Here is an 18,318-nt window from a genome sequence, read left to right as displayed (position 1 = left end):
GAAAAACTGTATTTGTGTAGCATTTAGCCTGCTGATCAATATTAAATTACTTTGAATAAAGTCTGTGATACAGCACAATATAAGCATTGCATTACATTTTAAGTGGATCAATATTTTACCTGAAAGTCAATATGGAATCAGTCTTTTAAAAATATAGCCCTTCTTGATGTATTATCTAATTGCTACTTCACCATTTAGCTTGGATTCCATAAAGAATTATGGCTTCAACTTCTGATATGTACTGCTGACTGCAGCAATACATACTATGGGCTAATTCCAAATCCCTGTTCTCATGAAATAAAAAAGAGTCCCATTGTCCACAATAGGATTTCTTGGGTGAGTAGAATGAGCAGAATTTAGCCCTATCTGTGTATTTACAAGTGCAGTAGTTTTGAAAATAAAGTTAATCACAGTAAAAAACCTGATTCTGTAAAAAGGTCCATAACTAATTTAAATAGAACTCCTCTACCCCTGCTTGTAGTATCTTAATTTATCAATAAGATTATTGCCAACAAACTTTTATATCAGTAGTAGAAAAGAATATGATGTTAACACCTTGCTTACATAAGAACATACCGGGTCAGACCAAAGGTCCATCTAGCCCAGTATCCTGTCTACCGACAGTGGCCAATGCCAGGTGCCCCAGAGGGAGTGAACCTAACAGGTAATGATCAAGTGATCTCTCTCCTGCCATCCATCTCCATCCTCTGACAAACAGGCTAGGGACACCCATCCTGGCTAATAGCCATTAATTGACTTAACCACAATGAATTTATCCAGTTCTCTTTTAAACGCTGTTATAGTCCTAGCCTTGACAACCTCCTCGGGTAAGGAGTTCCACAAGCTGACTGTGTGCTGCATGAAGAAGAACTTCCTTTTATTTGTTTTAAACCTGCTGCCTATTAATTTCATTTGGTGACCCCTAGTTCTTGTATTATGGGAATAAGTAAATAACTTTTCCTTATCCACTTTCTCCACATCACTCATGATTTTATATACCTCTATCATATCCCCCCCTTAGTCTCCTCTTTTCCAAGCTGAAGAGTCCTAGCCTCTTTAAAAAGAAGAACAGGAGTACTTGTGGCACCTTAGAGACTAACAAATTTATGCATATGCATATGCATCCGAAGAAGTGGGCTGTAGTCCACGAAAGCTTATGCTCTAATAAATTTGTTAGTCTCTAAGGTGCCACAAGTACTCCTGTTCTTCTTTTTGCGGATACAGACTAACACGGCTGCTACTCTGAAACTAGCCTCTTTAATCTCTCCTCATATGGGACCCGTTCCAAACTCCTAATCATTTTAGTTGCCCTTTTCTGAAGCTTTTCTAGTGCCAGTATATCTTTTTTGAGATGAGGAGACCACATCTGTATGCAGTATTCAAGATATGGGCGTACCATCGATTTATATAAGGGCAATAATATATTCTCAGTCTTATTCTCTATCCCCTTTTAATGATTCCTAACATCCTGTTTGCTTTTTTGACTGCCTCTGCACACTGCGTGGACATCTTCAGAGAACTATCCACGATGACTCCAAGATCTTTTTCCTGATTTGTTGTAGCTAAATTAGCCCCCATTATATTGTATGTATAGTTGGGGTTATTTTTTCCAATGTGCATTACTTTACATTTATCCACATTAAATTTCATTTGCCATTTTGTTGCCCAATCACTTAGTTTTGTGAGACAAAACAAAACAGTTTTGTGAGACTTCTGATAAACCTCAACAGGATATCCAAAGGCCTGTCTAAACCAAGATTTCACACTACATGGTAAATAAGATTCAGTTAAGTACCTAGTTTTCTTTGTTGATTATTACTCAATAATTTCTAATCCATTTTTACTGAAGATGATCCCAACTCATTGAGAGCTGAATATGAACTTCCCAAAACTTTGGGTAAATTCACATCTGGAATTCTGATTTAGTGTAATCTCTAGTGTTATAGTTCAGAATTATGGGGTTCAATTCTGCAAAGCTCTGAGCGCTCTGGCTCTGATCCAGCAAAGCAATTATGCAAGATGCTTAACTTTAAGAAGGTGAACAGTTCCATTATAGACCCATGCTTAAAGCTAAGCATTTTCTTAAGTACTTTGCTAGACTGCGGTCAGTAGGATCAGTACCTTGCAGAATCGAGCCTGTGGTACAATTAAATATAAGCATTTAAATATCCCAACTCTGGATGAGTTATATTACTGGGCAAAGCATTAGAAAGCTTGTATAGACAAGGTAAACATTACTGAAATATGGTGATGTTTCCAGTCACTTACCATTTACCAGTGCCTTACCATTTAGGGGGCCAATATTGCCGCTTTTACACACCTTTACACACAGAGTAAGGTACTAATCAAAGTGAGTGATTGATAGTGACACAATTTTCCTCCTAAAATTGAAAAAAAAATAGTTATCTGATTATTCAAGCAACAAAATATTCCAATGGATAAAGTGACTTGAAGTAGAAACTTATTAATTACTAGTAATCACTCCTCATACTGTGTAGCTCACAACTAGAAATGATAATTGCGTTCACAATTATTGCTAACAAATCTGCCCTTCCCTTTTTGTTCCTTTTGTTTGCCAGGAGCTGGGAATGGGCGACAGGGTGTAGTACTAGGATTTTATGTTTTATGTATTGTGTATCATTTAGAATGAAGAATAAAGAAAAATAATGTAGCATGTATTAAATATATTGATGTATGATATGATTTGACCATATTCTGCCAGCCACCCTTTCTGAAAGCAGAAAGGAATGGCCTAGTGTGCCATTGGTAAAGATGCATTAGCCAGAATCTTGTGTCTGAAGCTGATTTAAAGGCAGTAATAGATCTTTAGGGTCACCGCTTTGTTGTAGGTTTAAAATTAGCATTTTGAAATAAGTAAAAGAATGCAATGATTGTTTTTTTCCTGCATTGCAATTTGATGTTCCTGTTCAAATGTTCTGTGTAAATCAATCCTGTTTTATGTGTGAATGAGGAATGTGTGTGTTAGAAGAAAAGTGTGAAGGCCATCACCGGACCAGATAGGAACCAAGGACAGATGTAAAGGCACCAGGAGATTGCAACACATCCCTATTAAGATGTCAAAGGAGGCAGATTGATGACTCTAAAAATGAGGCAGGCACCTATCAATCGGAACAAAATAGCTGTGATCAAAACCCTGAGAGACTAATAAAGAAAATAAAGAATAAAAAGAACAATTTAAGAAAACAAGCACTCATCAAACGGCGATTGATTACAGCATGACGGTGCAAAACTCATTGGTCCCAATGAAGGAAGATCACTATATAAACAGGGTGCTTTGCCATGAAATTTTGGGTTCTTCCTGCCAAGACTTCCCCAGAGCATCATATCGCGACCGACAGAACCTAGCTCCTCCCTACCTGCAATAAACCTAGCTGACCATTAGGTTGCTCCAGACTCTGGACTGGTAACTATGACATCGACTGGCGGGACAGTGTGTGTGTGTGTCTGACTGAATGCATATGCTAATTGTTTTATCTCCAATAAACACGGCGTATTGCTTTTTCCCTTCTTATAAGCATAACAAGGGGATGGATCACTTGATGATTATCTGTTCTGTTCATTCCCTCTGGGGCACCTGGCATTGGCCACTGTTGGAAGACAGGATAGTGGGCTAAATGGGCCTTTGGTCTGACCCAGTATGGCCATTCTTATGTATCCTTGTACTCAGACTTTGGTAAGCTTTTAAAATTAGATGTATTTCAGGTCTTTCACTGATTGCTAGCACCTTCATTTGGAAAGCACTACTCCTGCAATATCCCCTTCTCTTAGCAATGTCACATCCATTTCTCTGAGTAACTTTGCTTTGAATCAGTTATTACTTATATCACAAATAATCCCATCTCTAATTAGTCCATCTATTAATTATTCAGTGTCATAGCACTTGGTTTTATTAGGCAATTCTGTATAACAGTCATTGGTCTCGCCTGACAGCTGTAGAGAACATGTGACTTTCCCAAGCAACAGTATTGCATATATCAAAGTATTCTTTAAAGATTTTAATGGCTTTTCCTAGCAGCTTTACAATCTTCTTCATGGTCCCACTGGAATATATCGTAGAACTGCAATGCCTCTGAGCCTATTTGCATGTAGTATTGTGGAGAGAACTCTCTCAAATTTCTCTTTAATATAATTTCTTTTCAGGAAAATTCAGAAGCACTGCAATCAGCTTCTCCTGTTTTCTATCATGTTCCCTCCCAGACTGTGGGCTTCACATTTTTGCCAAAATCTCTTCATGTGATAAAGGGTGCTGGTTAGAAACTGATCTTGATTTTCTGCCCCAAGTCAAAGTTATAGTTTTGTCACATGACAGGCCAAGGTCAATAGCCACTGAATTCAGTGAATTCAGTGGCTACTGTTACAAATATAATGTATTATCTGATCTATATTATGACAAACTCCACTTTCAACTGCTATAGTTACAAAATGAGGCAAGTCCCCAAGCCAAATCTTTTTCATTCCCTTTCTGTTTATCTCACCTCCTAACCATATTTCTCTGCCACTTTTACTGCTCTGCACTTTCTCAATACGAGGATTTAATAAAGGCCCAAGGGGGAGCTGGGCACTACTGATATTTGTTATCTGTATATTTCATTCCACAGATAAAAAAAAAAATCAAATCAAATCTAGGGCTTTAGGTGGCAGTGTCATATTGGAGTCCTGTTTTTATGATTAAGGTTCCCTTCTTTCTCAAGCAACTTGGACTTTGTTATCCACAGTTCAAGTTTTAAATTAGAAGATGTTGTATAACTGAAAAGCTATATGGCACACTAAATTACAGGACCTGCAACTTAAAGAATCAGACACAGAAATTAGGGATGGAAAAGATGTATTAAACTGTCTAGTTCAATCTCTGCCAATTTAGGATTATTCCCTGCAACATATTTTACTGCACTTTCTCCCGAATTGTTTTCATGTGCAATTCCTCTCTGAAAAGTGACTCTGTACAACTGGCATTGTGCAGTTCCATGCTGATTGAATCAGCGGTTTCTCTGCCACTTGCACCAAGTTTAGAAAGTAAAAGGACTTTTTTCCTAAATGCCAGCCTTGCATATTCAGCATATCACACACCCTACCACCATAAATAAAGGTTCTCTGTATCACATTAGGCCTTCAGTTGCATCCATGCAAGTTCATATTACGCCTTGGTGCAACTATATTGCCTTAGTTGTGTTGTGGTGCAAAGAAGAGCAAGGAGCACAGAGAGGCCCTCGTAGTAACCAAGGTAAATGCTTTATTAGAGTTAGCATATTGTAGATAGTCAGTTCTATTTCAGTGAGACTTACAATATTAACTCTGTACCTTCCCTCTACAACAGCTCCTTTAAGTGAAGGAATGGGTCAGCTACCTGAATCTCACAGCCTGCTGAGATTATATTCTGACTTCCTATTAGTCTACTGCCCTTCCCCCTCTGACTTCTCTTTGATGCTAGGCTTGACCCTTTCCTTTTTTATTTTAGTCATGGCTCTCTTTCCCTCTCTTTTCTTTCCATCGTCTCAAGCTCAAAGTTCCTCTGTGGGTCCAGGTCACAGATCTGACCTTTTCGTCCATAGTGAGCAGATAAGCCACTCTCTTTCGTCCTGTCAATGTCATCTCTACAGCACTCATTCCAGTCCCTATTTATCTAGGTACTCATATGGCCCTCAACACCATAATATCTGAGTGCCTCAGATTTAAGCCCACACGAGGGCTGAGTCTGTGGAAAAGAAGCTCATTCTTCTTCAGGATGAGGAATCTGCAAGATTTCCAGTGAGCTCAACATTTTAAGCCAATTGTGGGAACAAACACTTTGCTGGGAGCCTCCAATTTTTGCCCACCTAACAAGCTCAATTTGTTTTCATTTTCCATAAGTTCCATGCATTTTGAGAATTACCAATCTTCTTATATTTGCTGCTGAATCCAGGATGGAGTTATGATTAGAATTGTCAGCAAGCTACTCTTCAGTTGGATGTGGTCGCAAAGAGATAGTATTTCATTCTGTCATAACCGTACGTCAGCAGCTCTGTAACACCTCTGTTGTGTACACCTCCTCTTCCTCTGGTGTTTTTCATTGCATATGACCTCTGCCTTCCTTGAGAAGCTTCATAATGTCATACAATGTCCCTTTTAATAATAATCATGGCATAAAGTTACTTGGAATGTTTTCCAAGTAGACAGAGGTGAGCTATCACATCTTTCATATGCACTGCAACCTCCTGTTCTCATTTACCTGCCCTCAACATCTTCTGTTGGGGATGAACTATTTGATAAACAGTTTCATAAATCTTTCATACACATTCTTCTGTTCTGATATCAGCACAATGTCATCTACCTCATCTTCTGTGGCATATAAGAAGAAATGTACCTGAGAGTCATCACTTTTATTGCTAGTCATCCTGCAACATGAAGCTGCTTTAAATGAAGAAGTTCCATTTGGCTGAAATAGCCCTTTGTGGACTTTACATAGTCCCTCTATAAGCAGAGGAACAGAAGATTTGGGCAGCTGCGGTATCTTTGACACCACCGCATTCTGTGTGTAATGCTGTGCAGGGAGTCCCCAGGGTTGTGCAGGGGGTTGGACTAGATGATCTCCTGAAGTCCCTTCCAACCCTGATATTCTATGAAGAGAAGCAGGGCTATTTTGATGTTGCACTATCTGTGATTTATGATTCTGTTACAATAGCTTTTTTTTTTTCATTGTGCCACCAAAAAATGGCTGGAAACTGCCCATAATGGCTGTTTTCCCTAGGCTACATTGAGTGAATGTTCAAGTCCCTGAGGACAAAGTGCACTGATGTAAATTTACTATGAAAGAGACACAGTGCTGCTGATTGTTGCAGAACTACCACTGAGTAGTAAATGCTTCACTGCTCTGTTACCCTGGGGGCTGAGCATTAACTACACTATTGAGCTGCAAATGCTTATCATCCTTTATAATTCAGACTATATAAATCATTGAAAAGAGACAATGTCCCCTTGGGGAGCTCACAGGATTTATAAAAATGTAAAAATCACAACTATATTTAGCTGGCAGAGCTCCATTTAAAAGATGGGATGCATAGCTGTCAACAGATATTCATAAAAGATACCTCATTTTTATTTTAATCTATTGAAATGCTAGTGCAGCTCAACCCTTTTTCCAGAAGAAAACACTTTCACCTTTAGCAGTATATTATCATGAACCAGGGTTAATAAATAATCAGTGTTAATGCTCTGTCTTCTATCTATCTCTTTCTTCCAGCTATTCTGAACACATGTATGGCTGCCCTTTCTTATATTCATCTTTACACACAGACACACAATGGTTTGAGAGTACACATATCAACCTTGCTAATTACAAAATAATGATTACTAATAAAAGGTTTAAAATATTACAGTCGTAAAACATATTCCTATCCATTTGCAAAAGCAAGAGAGTATATAGTTCTGCTTCAGCTGAGAAAATAGCACTCTTCTAACAAAGTGTTTGTAGAATGATCATAGCAGTAAGAGAAAAAAAGGCAAATTAGATTACTCTGTCCCCATGTAAGGGCAACGATATGTATCTTAATAGAGAGCTTAGGCCTTCATCCCACCAACACCTATACACATTCATACCTATAGACAGATGAGTAGCTTCATGAAAGCCAATGGGATTACTTGCATAGAAACATAGAACCATGGAATTATAGAAATGTAGGGCTGAAAGGGACCTCGAGAGACTATAAGTTCCAGCCTCCTGGAGGCTGGACCAAATAAACTAGACTATCCCTGTGAGGTGTTTGTCCAACCTGTTCTTAAAACCCTCCAGTTATGGACAACAACCTCCTTGGAAGCCAGAACTTTAAATGCCCTTTAGACATCAACTTGCTATTTAATATGGGAGCAAATAAGGCCGATACAGTTTTGGGCTACACACAGAGAAGCATCTCCACAGAGAAGGGAGACAAGAATCTCTCCCTTTCTCTCATGACCTGAACTAGACTATGAGTTGCTGAGAAATGAAAACCAGAAGATTAAATATTGACAAATTGGAGGGAGTTTAGAGAAGAGCATCAAAAATTATTAGGCAGCCTGAAGCAATAGATTTCCAAGGAAACATTGAAAGGGCTAAATATATACATCTAGATATATCTTGGCAAAAAATGACTGAGAAGGAACATGGTAAGAGTCTACATTTATCTGCATGGTGTCAACACAAAGAATAGAAGAAATATATTAGGGTATTATAATTGGACAATGTGTAATTGGGGGTAATGGGATAATATGAATGTGATAGAGTACGGGTTTAAAATGCTTACTAAAACACTGCTTAACAAAAAAGGCTCGGAATTCTACACTAGCTTCAGTTTCTGGATGGATTTAAGATACAGTTCTATGGGACTACTCATGTGTAAAGTTGTGCATAAGGGGCCATATTCCATACTCTTGTAAGATGATGATGTTCAGTTGAAGTGCTCTCTTTCCTAATTTTAATGGGAATTGAGCATCCAAATCCCTCAGGTGGCTCTGACAGTCTCAGCTTGTGTATAGTTCCATTGATTTCAAAGGGACTACTCATAGGGCTAATCTTCAGGTGGCATAAGTTGTATCAGCTTTATTTATATCAAAGGAGCTATGACAATTTACAACAGGCAAGGATCTGCTCCTTTATAAGGCTGTAAAGTTAAGCATGTATATTAGTTTTTGCATGATCAGGGTCTTAGTGTGAACATCCCTTTCCCCTTCTACTTCTGCCACACAACCATCAACATCTTAAGAATTAAATTGAACTACACAGAGGCATTGAAATGTCCAAAATTTTGGCTTAAGTGTTTATTTTTGCCTCTAAACACTTCTGTATTCCAAGTGCCAAAATTAAATATTTGTAACTGCAGAAAATTGTGCCTTGGTGAAATTAATCTAAATTGTGTTGTATTCATGGCTCAATGTTTTGTTCCAGGCTCATTACCTCCAAACTAAAAACCCCCTATAAAATCTCATTATTTTGTTGCCGGCTTTTACATTTAATTATTACCACATGGAGGTAGGTAATCATTATGCTGATTATCCAAGAATGAGGTGTAAATAGCTTGTGTGGGGGTTATAATCAGATAATAACAGTGAACACTGCTTCTGTGTAAAATAAAGTGACATGATTTATAGTTATAACAAACAAACCTGCACCCATAATGAAATCCTTGTGCTTGATATTGTGCTTCGGACTACTGTCTGCTCAAATAGCTTCTTAATTTATTTATTCATTATCTCCCATATACGGATGTTGCCTAAACTATGGGCTCTTGGGAGCCATAATTGTATTACATATGAAATGAGTGGAGACATTTTACTCAAACTTGCAATGGTCTGATTACCTCTAAACTTGGATACCATATATACAATTAAACATGTTCAGGCAAATCCCTCCCACCAATACCCCATGATTAGCCCTGGAAGGGTGTGTGTGTGTGTGTGGTGGGGGATTAGATTAAAAATTTGACAGAGCAGAAGAGTAGAAAGGAATGACATGAAGAGTGACAGAAAGAGAGAGGGGCTTATACTGCTTAAACTTCAAGCGCATATTACTGCTATGCAAAAAACAACAACACACACAGGGCTTGATTGTGGCTCTAGCTGTTACCCGGGGTTCTTTCAACCCAAAGCTCTTGGTAACTTTACTCTGTGCGAGGAGGTGTCAGGAAATAAATCAGGGGAGACACGGCCGTCCGACCAATAGATGGCTGGCACAAACAGGACAGCACAAGAGTGCTTTCACTTAAAACTAAACTTTACTAGTCTCAAGCACTTACACACATCTGCAACAAGATTAGTAAAACACCCCCAACCCTTGATAATTACCAAAGCTGAGTGTGGCTCTCGAGTGGCACAGTGACAGCCCGTCTGCCAGTGGGGAACACAAGATGCATCCAGAGGGAGAGACTAGTCCAGAAGAGTACCCCCATCTCAAGCTTTTCCCCCTTATTTATATATTAATAATACAATGACATGTCCCTTAAAGAAAACTTGTCAAGCAAGCAGTTCCACTGGGCAAGCAAGAGGCTCCTTATGATTATTGATTAACCAGGTGTGGGTCTTTCCAGAGTCTGCAGCCTTGAGACCCCAATAGACATTCCTGAGGGTACATCCTGCTCTTTTAAAATGCATGTATCAGCAACTTCAACACGATTTTTATCAGGAAGGACACGGGGTCAAGCTGCCCTTTCTGTGGCACCCAAAACCCCCTCCCCTCCTGCCTTGGTCAAACTGAGATTTACAGCTTGCTGACTAGGCTGTCTTTAACAATAAGCCATAGTGGTTTCAAGCACTTTACTGGTTTGCCAAAGTCTCCCTGTACAGTTTCCCCTCCTTAAAGGCTACCTTACACACAAGGGGGCTTTTACACGATCGCTGTCACACCTTTTCTGGATGCACCTGAGTTGAGATCCAACGAAAGCTCAAGGCTCTCAGCCAAGACCGAGCAAATTATCTTCTTGTTGGCATCCCATACTTAGCACACCAGCACAGCAATTGACAAGTGATTGCCTTAGCCTCCTTTCCCATTTAAGGGAGGGGCGACAAGTTCGATATGTTCCTTTCCCTGGGGTACGAGTGCTGGTGGCAGTAACCACTGACTCATCTGTCAGGGGACTTGCAATTGCCGGATTTTGCGCCAGGTCCAGCATGTCATTAGGCTGGTAACAAAAACCACTACTATTTGGTAGCCCAAAATTACTATGATGGGGTGTAGGGCTAAATTCAGGATGCCTGTGCCAGTGGGGGACCATCCCAATAACACTTCCCACCAGTGGTGGACAGGTCCTGGCCAATTCTTGCAAATACCCATTTAATTTCATTGGCATTATGATGCATGGTAACCAGGACTCCGCGCCCTTCCTGTTTTGCAGTATATAGCTGGTTCTTTAAATCAGGGTGTACAAGCAATGTTTGTAAAGCAGTTAAAACCATTCCAAGGGGAACAGGTGTTACAATAGAATACAAAGTATAAGATACTTTTAACTGACTATATTTAACTTTGGGTACATGAAATTCAAAGTCACATACCCTAACTGCTATAAAATGACAGAAACATTTATAACATAACTTCATTTGTTTGCCAATACCTCTATGTTAGTAGCATCCAGCACTCCAACTTCTAATCCAGTTCCACCCAAAGCAGTTCAATACATTTATTGGGAGCCTCTTCTTTAGCCACCCCTCCTGGGTACCAGGGAAAATCCAATAACCTTCAGCAGTTCACATTGAGATAGTATTAGGGCAGCTATATCTTCACTGGGCCTTTCTTTCCTTACATCCAATGTCATACAACACCCAGCTGCATTCAGCTGGGCTTGCATGCTGGAAGTTGACTAAGAAGTAATAATTGGCAAGTCTGATTCTTTTAGTAACCAATATTTTTACATACCCTTTTTCCCTTGGTAATTTCACTTTGTACTTTAAAACTTTTTATGTCCATTCTTTTATTCCCACCAATATACACACCTTGTGTCTCATGCATATTTTGCTTTTAAATGTGCCTTTACCACCTAAGGATGTTTCCCTGTTAATAGACTGGTGTTTCTTGACCTTCGCCCTTCTGCAACATTGGTTTTTGTAAATACAGTTAAAATGCTTGCTCATCCTTTTCTGCCTAATGCAGTATTTTCTTGTTTTGTAACACAGTACACAACAATGCTAGCAACAAGACAAACAACACAAGACAAAATACAAAACATAAAACACAAAACACAATCTTTGTCGCGCCAGTAGATCCATGGTATTCTGGGTTGCTCACTTGTCAAGCAAGCAGTTCCACTGGGCAAGCAAGAGACTCCTTCTGATTATTGATTAACCAGGTGTGGGTCTTTCCAGAGTCAGCAGCCTTGAGACCCCAATAGACATTCCTGAGGATACATCCTGCTCTTTTAAAATGCATGTATCAGCAACTTCAACACATTTTTTTATCAGGAAGGACACGGGGTCAAGCTGCCCTTTCTGACCAAGGCAGGAGGGGAGGGGGTACCCAGAACCCCCTCCCCTCCTGCCTTGGTCAAGCTGAGATTGCTGAATGGTCAATTTACAGCTTGCTGACTAGGCTGTCTTTAACAATAAGCCATAGTGGTTTCAAGCACTTTACTGGTTTGCCAAAGTCTCCCCATACATAGTAACACATGTGAGTAAATGGTGGGGGGTTAAAGTCCCTCTATACTCTCTGTGTGGCCACATTAGTCTTGCACGGATAGTGGCTCCAGGCTCAGGAGGAAGAACAGGGGCAAGTGAGCAGGGAGTGTGTAGACCGAGGTGTGAATGGGGGAGCATGGTGCCCCCTGCAAATGGCTGTAGCAAAGTACTCCTTCCACCTTCCCCAGAGAGAGAGAGAAGAGCCATGGAGCACAATTCCTTCCCTAACTACTTCGGGGGCAGTGCATTTTATGCATTGCCCCCTACTCTGAGCCAAGCCTACCGGCTCTGTCTAGCCCTTAGTGAAAAAGGCTAATTTATTTTGTCAGTTTCTCAAAAGGGCAAAAACAAAACCAAGAAAAACAGAAAAAAAGTTTTGGGTTTTTTTTGTTAAATTTGGCAAAATTCACAAAAAGAGAAAAATCAGTTTCTGAAATTTCCAATGACTTAGGGAATTTTCTGTGACGGTGATGAGTAGGTCAATCCACTTGCAAAATATAGGGGTTTTTTTGTGGGGGGAGGGAGTTAGATAATGAACCCACCTCTTCCTAATCAATGGCTCTTTTGCAAGTTTTCAGGTAGTGATATTTAAGTAGACAAGATCCTTGGCTCAGTATGAGACTGGTGGATTGCTTTCACGATGCTAGTCATTCATGTCACTCACTATACCAATGAATTTATCTTTCCACCTTATGTGAGAGTCCCTTTGTTTGGCACTCTCAATCTCTCTCTCTCTGAAGCATGCTAAATCACCACTACATTTCTTACAGTGCATTTCAAGATTGATTTGTTACATGGACCCAATAACAAATACAATCCTAGGTAAGAAACTTGTACAATTCAAATAAGAAAGGACATTTTGCATCAGAACACATTTCATTACAGTTTCTGTCTGACCTGTTAATATCACAAGCTATTACGTCGAAATAATATTAAAATACTGGCTGAAAATAACCAAAGACAATAGATTCCAAGTGAATGCCTCCCAGTCCATGCTTCTTTGTGCACAAAGATTTATCTTAATATGGTAAATATAAGTAATGAGGAAATCCACAGTTAGGAAATTGAAATAACACTCCTATAAAAGCATTTTCTGCTGAGCGATGAACAAGATATGAGAAAAACTAAAATGTGAGCAGAGTCATAAATGACAGGGGGAATGTGCCATTTGGAATTCCATGACCCCATATAATCTAATACATTTGAAACTCACTGCTTCTCCTTTGGCATTGACTGACATGCCCAATTCTGTATCAGCTACAGCTATGAACACACCTTTCTGCACATTCCTTCCTTCACATGGCCAATGCTGTAGGAACAAGATGGAATTTGGCACAATCTGTGCAGTATTCCACTTGTCACCACCTTCCCCCTTTGATCTGTAGCTATTTACCACTACCCCATGACAAGGTTATTAAGACAATTTTTTTTATTCTTTCAAGAGATTTTCCGTCAGTATCTTCCTTACTAAGCATATATACTAGTTTTATATGCAGCATCGTCCAAGTAGATTTCTTTATTTATACAGGTTCACTTTTGTCATTTTTCATTTTAATGTCTTTAAAGAAGTTGCTTGGCTTTAAAGCAACTGCACACGCAAATGCACGTGCTTTATAAATGAAGGTGGAAAAAAAGAGGTAAAAGAATTATAGATCATGAAAGGTTTTACTCACAAATTTAAAACGGCAGCAGGGAGAATGACTTTCCTTTTTCATACTGAGTTTCACATTCAGCGTTGATCACACATGAAAAACAAGATAGACAGACATATAGGGGAACCATTGCTGCCACTGCTGACCCTGTTGCTGGTATTGTATAATCTATTTACCCCAACACTGATTTTGCAGCAAGTATAAACACAGGAAAAAACTAGTTCTGGAAACAAATACCCCACTAGGCTGAAGAGGTGAAACAGTGTCAGGTTGGTGGCTTCATGGAGTTACACCAAGGAAGAATTAAAAAAAGGATACAGTAAATCCTTTTGGATTTAGAAAATTACAGTTTAACATAAGAAGCCAAATCTGCTGGGTTTGCTTATACTAGTAGTCCCACTGAAGTTAGCCATGTATAAGACTAGGTCTACACTAGAAATTTTTGCTGGTATAGTAATGTCAGCTAAAGATGTGATATTTTTAATGACATTTCTATACTGGCAAAAGCCCTTGTATAGACAATTATACCAGCAAAAAGTGCTTTTTGCCAAGATAGCTTATTTCATTTAGGGAATTGGTATAAGCCGTACCACTAAAAGCACATTTTTTTGCTGATAGAAGTTATGTCTACACTGGAAGGGTTTGCCAGTATAGGTATACCAGAAAACCTTTTCTAGAATAGGCTAGACCAGTGTTTCCCAAANAAAACAAATCCAATCATGATTTTAAAATTGTCAGTGATAGAGAATCCACCACGACTCTTGGTAAATTGTTCCAGTGGTTATTTACTCTCACTGATAAAAATCCATGCCTTATTTTCCATTTGAATTTGTTTAGCTTCAACTTCCAGTTATTGGATAGTGTTATCTCTTTCTCTGCTAGACTGACGAGCCCATTATCAAATATTTTCTCCCCATGTAGATACTTATAGACCACATTGTGGTTTTTTTAGGTCTAGCCCAGTGTTTACCAAACTTGTTCTGCCGCTTGTGTAGGGAAAGCCCCTGGCGGGCCAGGCCGGTTTGTTTACCTGCCGCATCCGCAGGTTTGGCCGATTGCGGCTCCCAGTGGCCACGGTTCGCTGCTCCAGGCCAATGGGAGCTGCTGGAAGTGGCGCAGGCCGAGGGACGGACTGGCCGCCGCTTCCAGCAGCTCCCATTGGCCTGGAGCAGTGAACCACGGCCAGTGGGAGCCGTGATTGGCCGAACCTGCGGACGCGGCAGGTAAACAAACTGGCCCGGCCCGCCAAGGGCTTTCCCTACACAAGCGGCAGAACAAGTTTGGTAAACACTGGGCTAGACCTAAAAAAACCACAATGTGGTCTATAAGTATCTACATGGGGAGAAAATATTTGATAATGGGCTCGTCAGTCTAGCAGAGAAAGAGATAACACTATCCAATAACTGGAAGTTGAAGCTAAACAAATTCAAATGGAAAATAAGGCATGGATTTTTATCAGTGAGAGTAAATAACCACTGGAACAATTTACCAAGAGTCGTGGTGGATTCTCTATCACTGACAATTTTAAAATCATGATTGGATTTGTTTTCTAAAACATATGCTGTAGGAATTATTTTGGGGAAGTTCTATGGCCTGGGTTATGCAGAAGGCCAGACTGGATGATCACAATGGTCCCTTCTAGCCTTGGAACCTATGAATTTATGTTCTGAGATGGATTTCAAGCTAGCTTTAAGGCTAACCCCTTTCAGAGGCAGGTATTTGTAACATAAGATCAATTCATATCAACTGAATGAAGCATTTTTAGAAGATAGGTAGTATGAGTGGCTTTAACCTGCTCAAACTGCTGTTTTTGCCCTTGTAATGCTTAGAAGAAGTTTGTCATGAACTTCTAAGTAAAGATAGTGTAGTTTGTTATTCATTTCCCCAAGGGAATACTGAAACAGCTTACATGACCACCAATCTCTTGCCAAGTCTGTGTTTATACCCTTTACCATAATAGGAAATTAAATGATAAGTTACAAGAAACATTTAATAGATAAAAAGGATCTTTCACCTGAATGATGATGAAACACCAGCTCTGGAAGCTACTAACAGTTTTGTTTGAAACACTCAGAATCAGATTTGGACAGCTTTACTCAAGGAGAGTACTTCCTTACCTCATGAGTAGTCCTACTCATTCAAATGGAAAGTTTGAAATTGAAGGCTTTTTCATTTATGATTTTTTTCCATGAGAATTTTTATAGAAATTTTTCAGTTTCAATTCCCTCCCCCATATTTGACTTGTTTTCCTTCATTGTTTTGGTTTTCTTTCCCCTCTTTTTTTCTTCTTCCCTCCTTTCTCCCCAATTTCCTTCTAGTTTTCAATCTAAAAAGAGAAAAAAAGAGGAAAAAAGAAAAAATAATAAAAGACCAAATATTTTTCATTTTAAGAACATAAGAATGGCTGTACTGGGTCAGACTAAAGGTCCCTCTAGCCCAGAATCCTGTCTTCTGACAGTGGCCAATATCAGGTGCTCCAGAGGGAATGAACAGAACAGGTAATCATCAAGGGATCCATCCCATGTCACCTATTTTCTAGCTTCATCAACAAAATGGATTTAAAAAAAAAAAAGCACAAAAATTCCCAATTTAGAAAAAAGGCCATTCCCTTCAATGGGGGAAAAAAAAAAAAAAGAAATTGTCCCGTCCTCCAACCACCAAATGCAACTAGCCCTACTTACTACACTGATAGGTCCATTCAGCTGTTAACCAAAAAACTGTTATTTCAAGTGGATGAGGGTGAATGCCAAGCAATGCTTCTGCAGGAAAGTTGTCAAGGCTAACCTAACTCTTATTGTGATAGTTATTATCCCTTTATTTCCCCTAATAAACTTCACTTTAATAAAAAAAAAAAAAAAAAAAAAACCTGAATTGGATTCGGTGACTTTTAGTATAGACCAGTGATTCTCATCCTTTCCAGATTATTGTATCCCTTTCAGGAGTCTGATTTGTCTTGTGATCTCCAAGTTTCACCTCACTTAAGAAGTACTTGCTTACAAAATCAGATATAAAAATAGAAAGGTGTCACAGCACACTATTACTAAAAAATGCTTACTTTCTGATTTTACCATATAATTATAAAATAAATCGATTGGAATATAAATATTGTGCTTACATTTCAGGGTGATATTTGAGCCTATTTTTCACTTGTGATCCTTGTCTGGAGCCCGAACCCCAGGTGGTGGGGCTGAAAGCATGTAACTTAGTTTCATGGGGCCCCCTGTGGCAAAGGGCCATGGGCAATTGCCCTGCTTGCCACTCCCTAATGCCAGCTCTGCACTTTGCGATCCCCCTAAACCCATCCCATCAACCCCTAGGGTCTGCAACCCTGAGGTTGAGAAACACTGATCTAGATGATTTGAGTACCCTCTGGAAGACCCCTGTGTACCCCAGGGGTACGCGTACCCCTGGTTTAGAACCACTAGTATAGACAAACATTGTCCAATTATCTAGAAACAAAGGAAAATGACCTCTTCCTACAGGAGACCAAGTCAGGAGCAAAAGTATTGGTCTGTGCCCTGAATCAGTGGTACAATTACTGAAGAGTGCCCTCCCTGAAATATCACTGGCTGAATTGTGGGCAAAGAGCAAGCGAGTAACACCTGTAGTGCAAAAGGCCTGGCTTCAAAGGAGTATTGTTTAAGCATATGGTGATTTTTCTCATATTTTTAACTTTCCATTATAATCACCTCAACATATAGTTTTGAAAGTATTTTGAACTGCTAGCCATTTCAATTCATTGTCATGTTTTCCAGCCTCTGGAGCAATGCTGTCCCAAATGAAGACAAAATAGTGACATTATGGCTGTCAAACGAAGTTACTTGTATCTGACAGCAACAGCTATTGCTTTAGTACAAAATTTCAAAGTCCTCTACGCATGATCTGTTTCATTACAAGAACCAATTGTGATGGGATTTGTGTGTGTGTGTGTGTAACAGCTAACGTTCCTTTTATTAACCCACATACAATAACTGGATTAACCCCAAGAATCAAGACGCATGGGTTATGAATCCAATAGCAACCATCATTGGTGACATTGCATTTGATGTCAACATGGTTATAGCAATAAAATCAAAAGCACGATGGAGGAAATCTCATTATAGTCTTTTTACGTGAGAAATTGAAACTGAACACATTCAAAGTGAAATACCATACAATGAAACCAGATACAAGAACTTTTATTGTAGTGTATTCACATAAAAGACACCCTGAGAAATGATACAGACTATATTAATGGTGACTTTCAAGATTGCTTCCTCCATATTTTATTTAAATCTTAATTTATTAGGACTTTTATTGCAATTTAGAATTAATTTAAACCCGTTTACTATGAAGTGTCAAAGTAATCTCACCATAGAGATCTCAATTAATGTACTACTTTTCTAAAAAATATCCTTTTCATATTTGTAAAATGTAATCATTGTTGTATAATTATATATGGATAAAATACAAACAAGACGAATGAAAAGCTGTCTTAATGTATCACTTCAATTTTAAATGGATATTTGCTTCACAGCTTGTAATATTACACCAC

The 18,318-nt window shown here is 39.1% G+C and overlaps 1 long non-coding RNA gene across 1 annotated transcript in view; it reads right to left on the bottom strand.

The window, feature by feature from the left end:
• Positions 1–9,850, bottom strand: part of LOC117883171 — a 32,055-nt gene extending 22,205 nt beyond the window's left edge. Inside the window, exons 1-2 of the long non-coding RNA XR_004647195.1 lie at positions 9,814–9,850; positions 2,287–2,381 (exon numbers count right to left, since the gene is read on the bottom strand). This is a non-coding gene — a long non-coding RNA (uncharacterized LOC117883171). The remainder of the gene's footprint in view (positions 1–2,286; positions 2,382–9,813) is intronic.
• Between the last annotated feature and the right edge of the window lie 8,468 nt (positions 9,851–18,318).

This window comes from Trachemys scripta, chromosome 9 (assembly GCF_013100865.1).
Source record: "Trachemys scripta elegans isolate TJP31775 chromosome 9, CAS_Tse_1.0, whole genome shotgun sequence".
Taxonomy (NCBI): Eukaryota; Metazoa; Chordata; order Testudines; family Emydidae; genus Trachemys; species Trachemys scripta.
The sequence above is the reverse complement of the archived record's forward strand: the minus strand, read 5'-3'. Positions and strand labels throughout refer to the sequence as shown.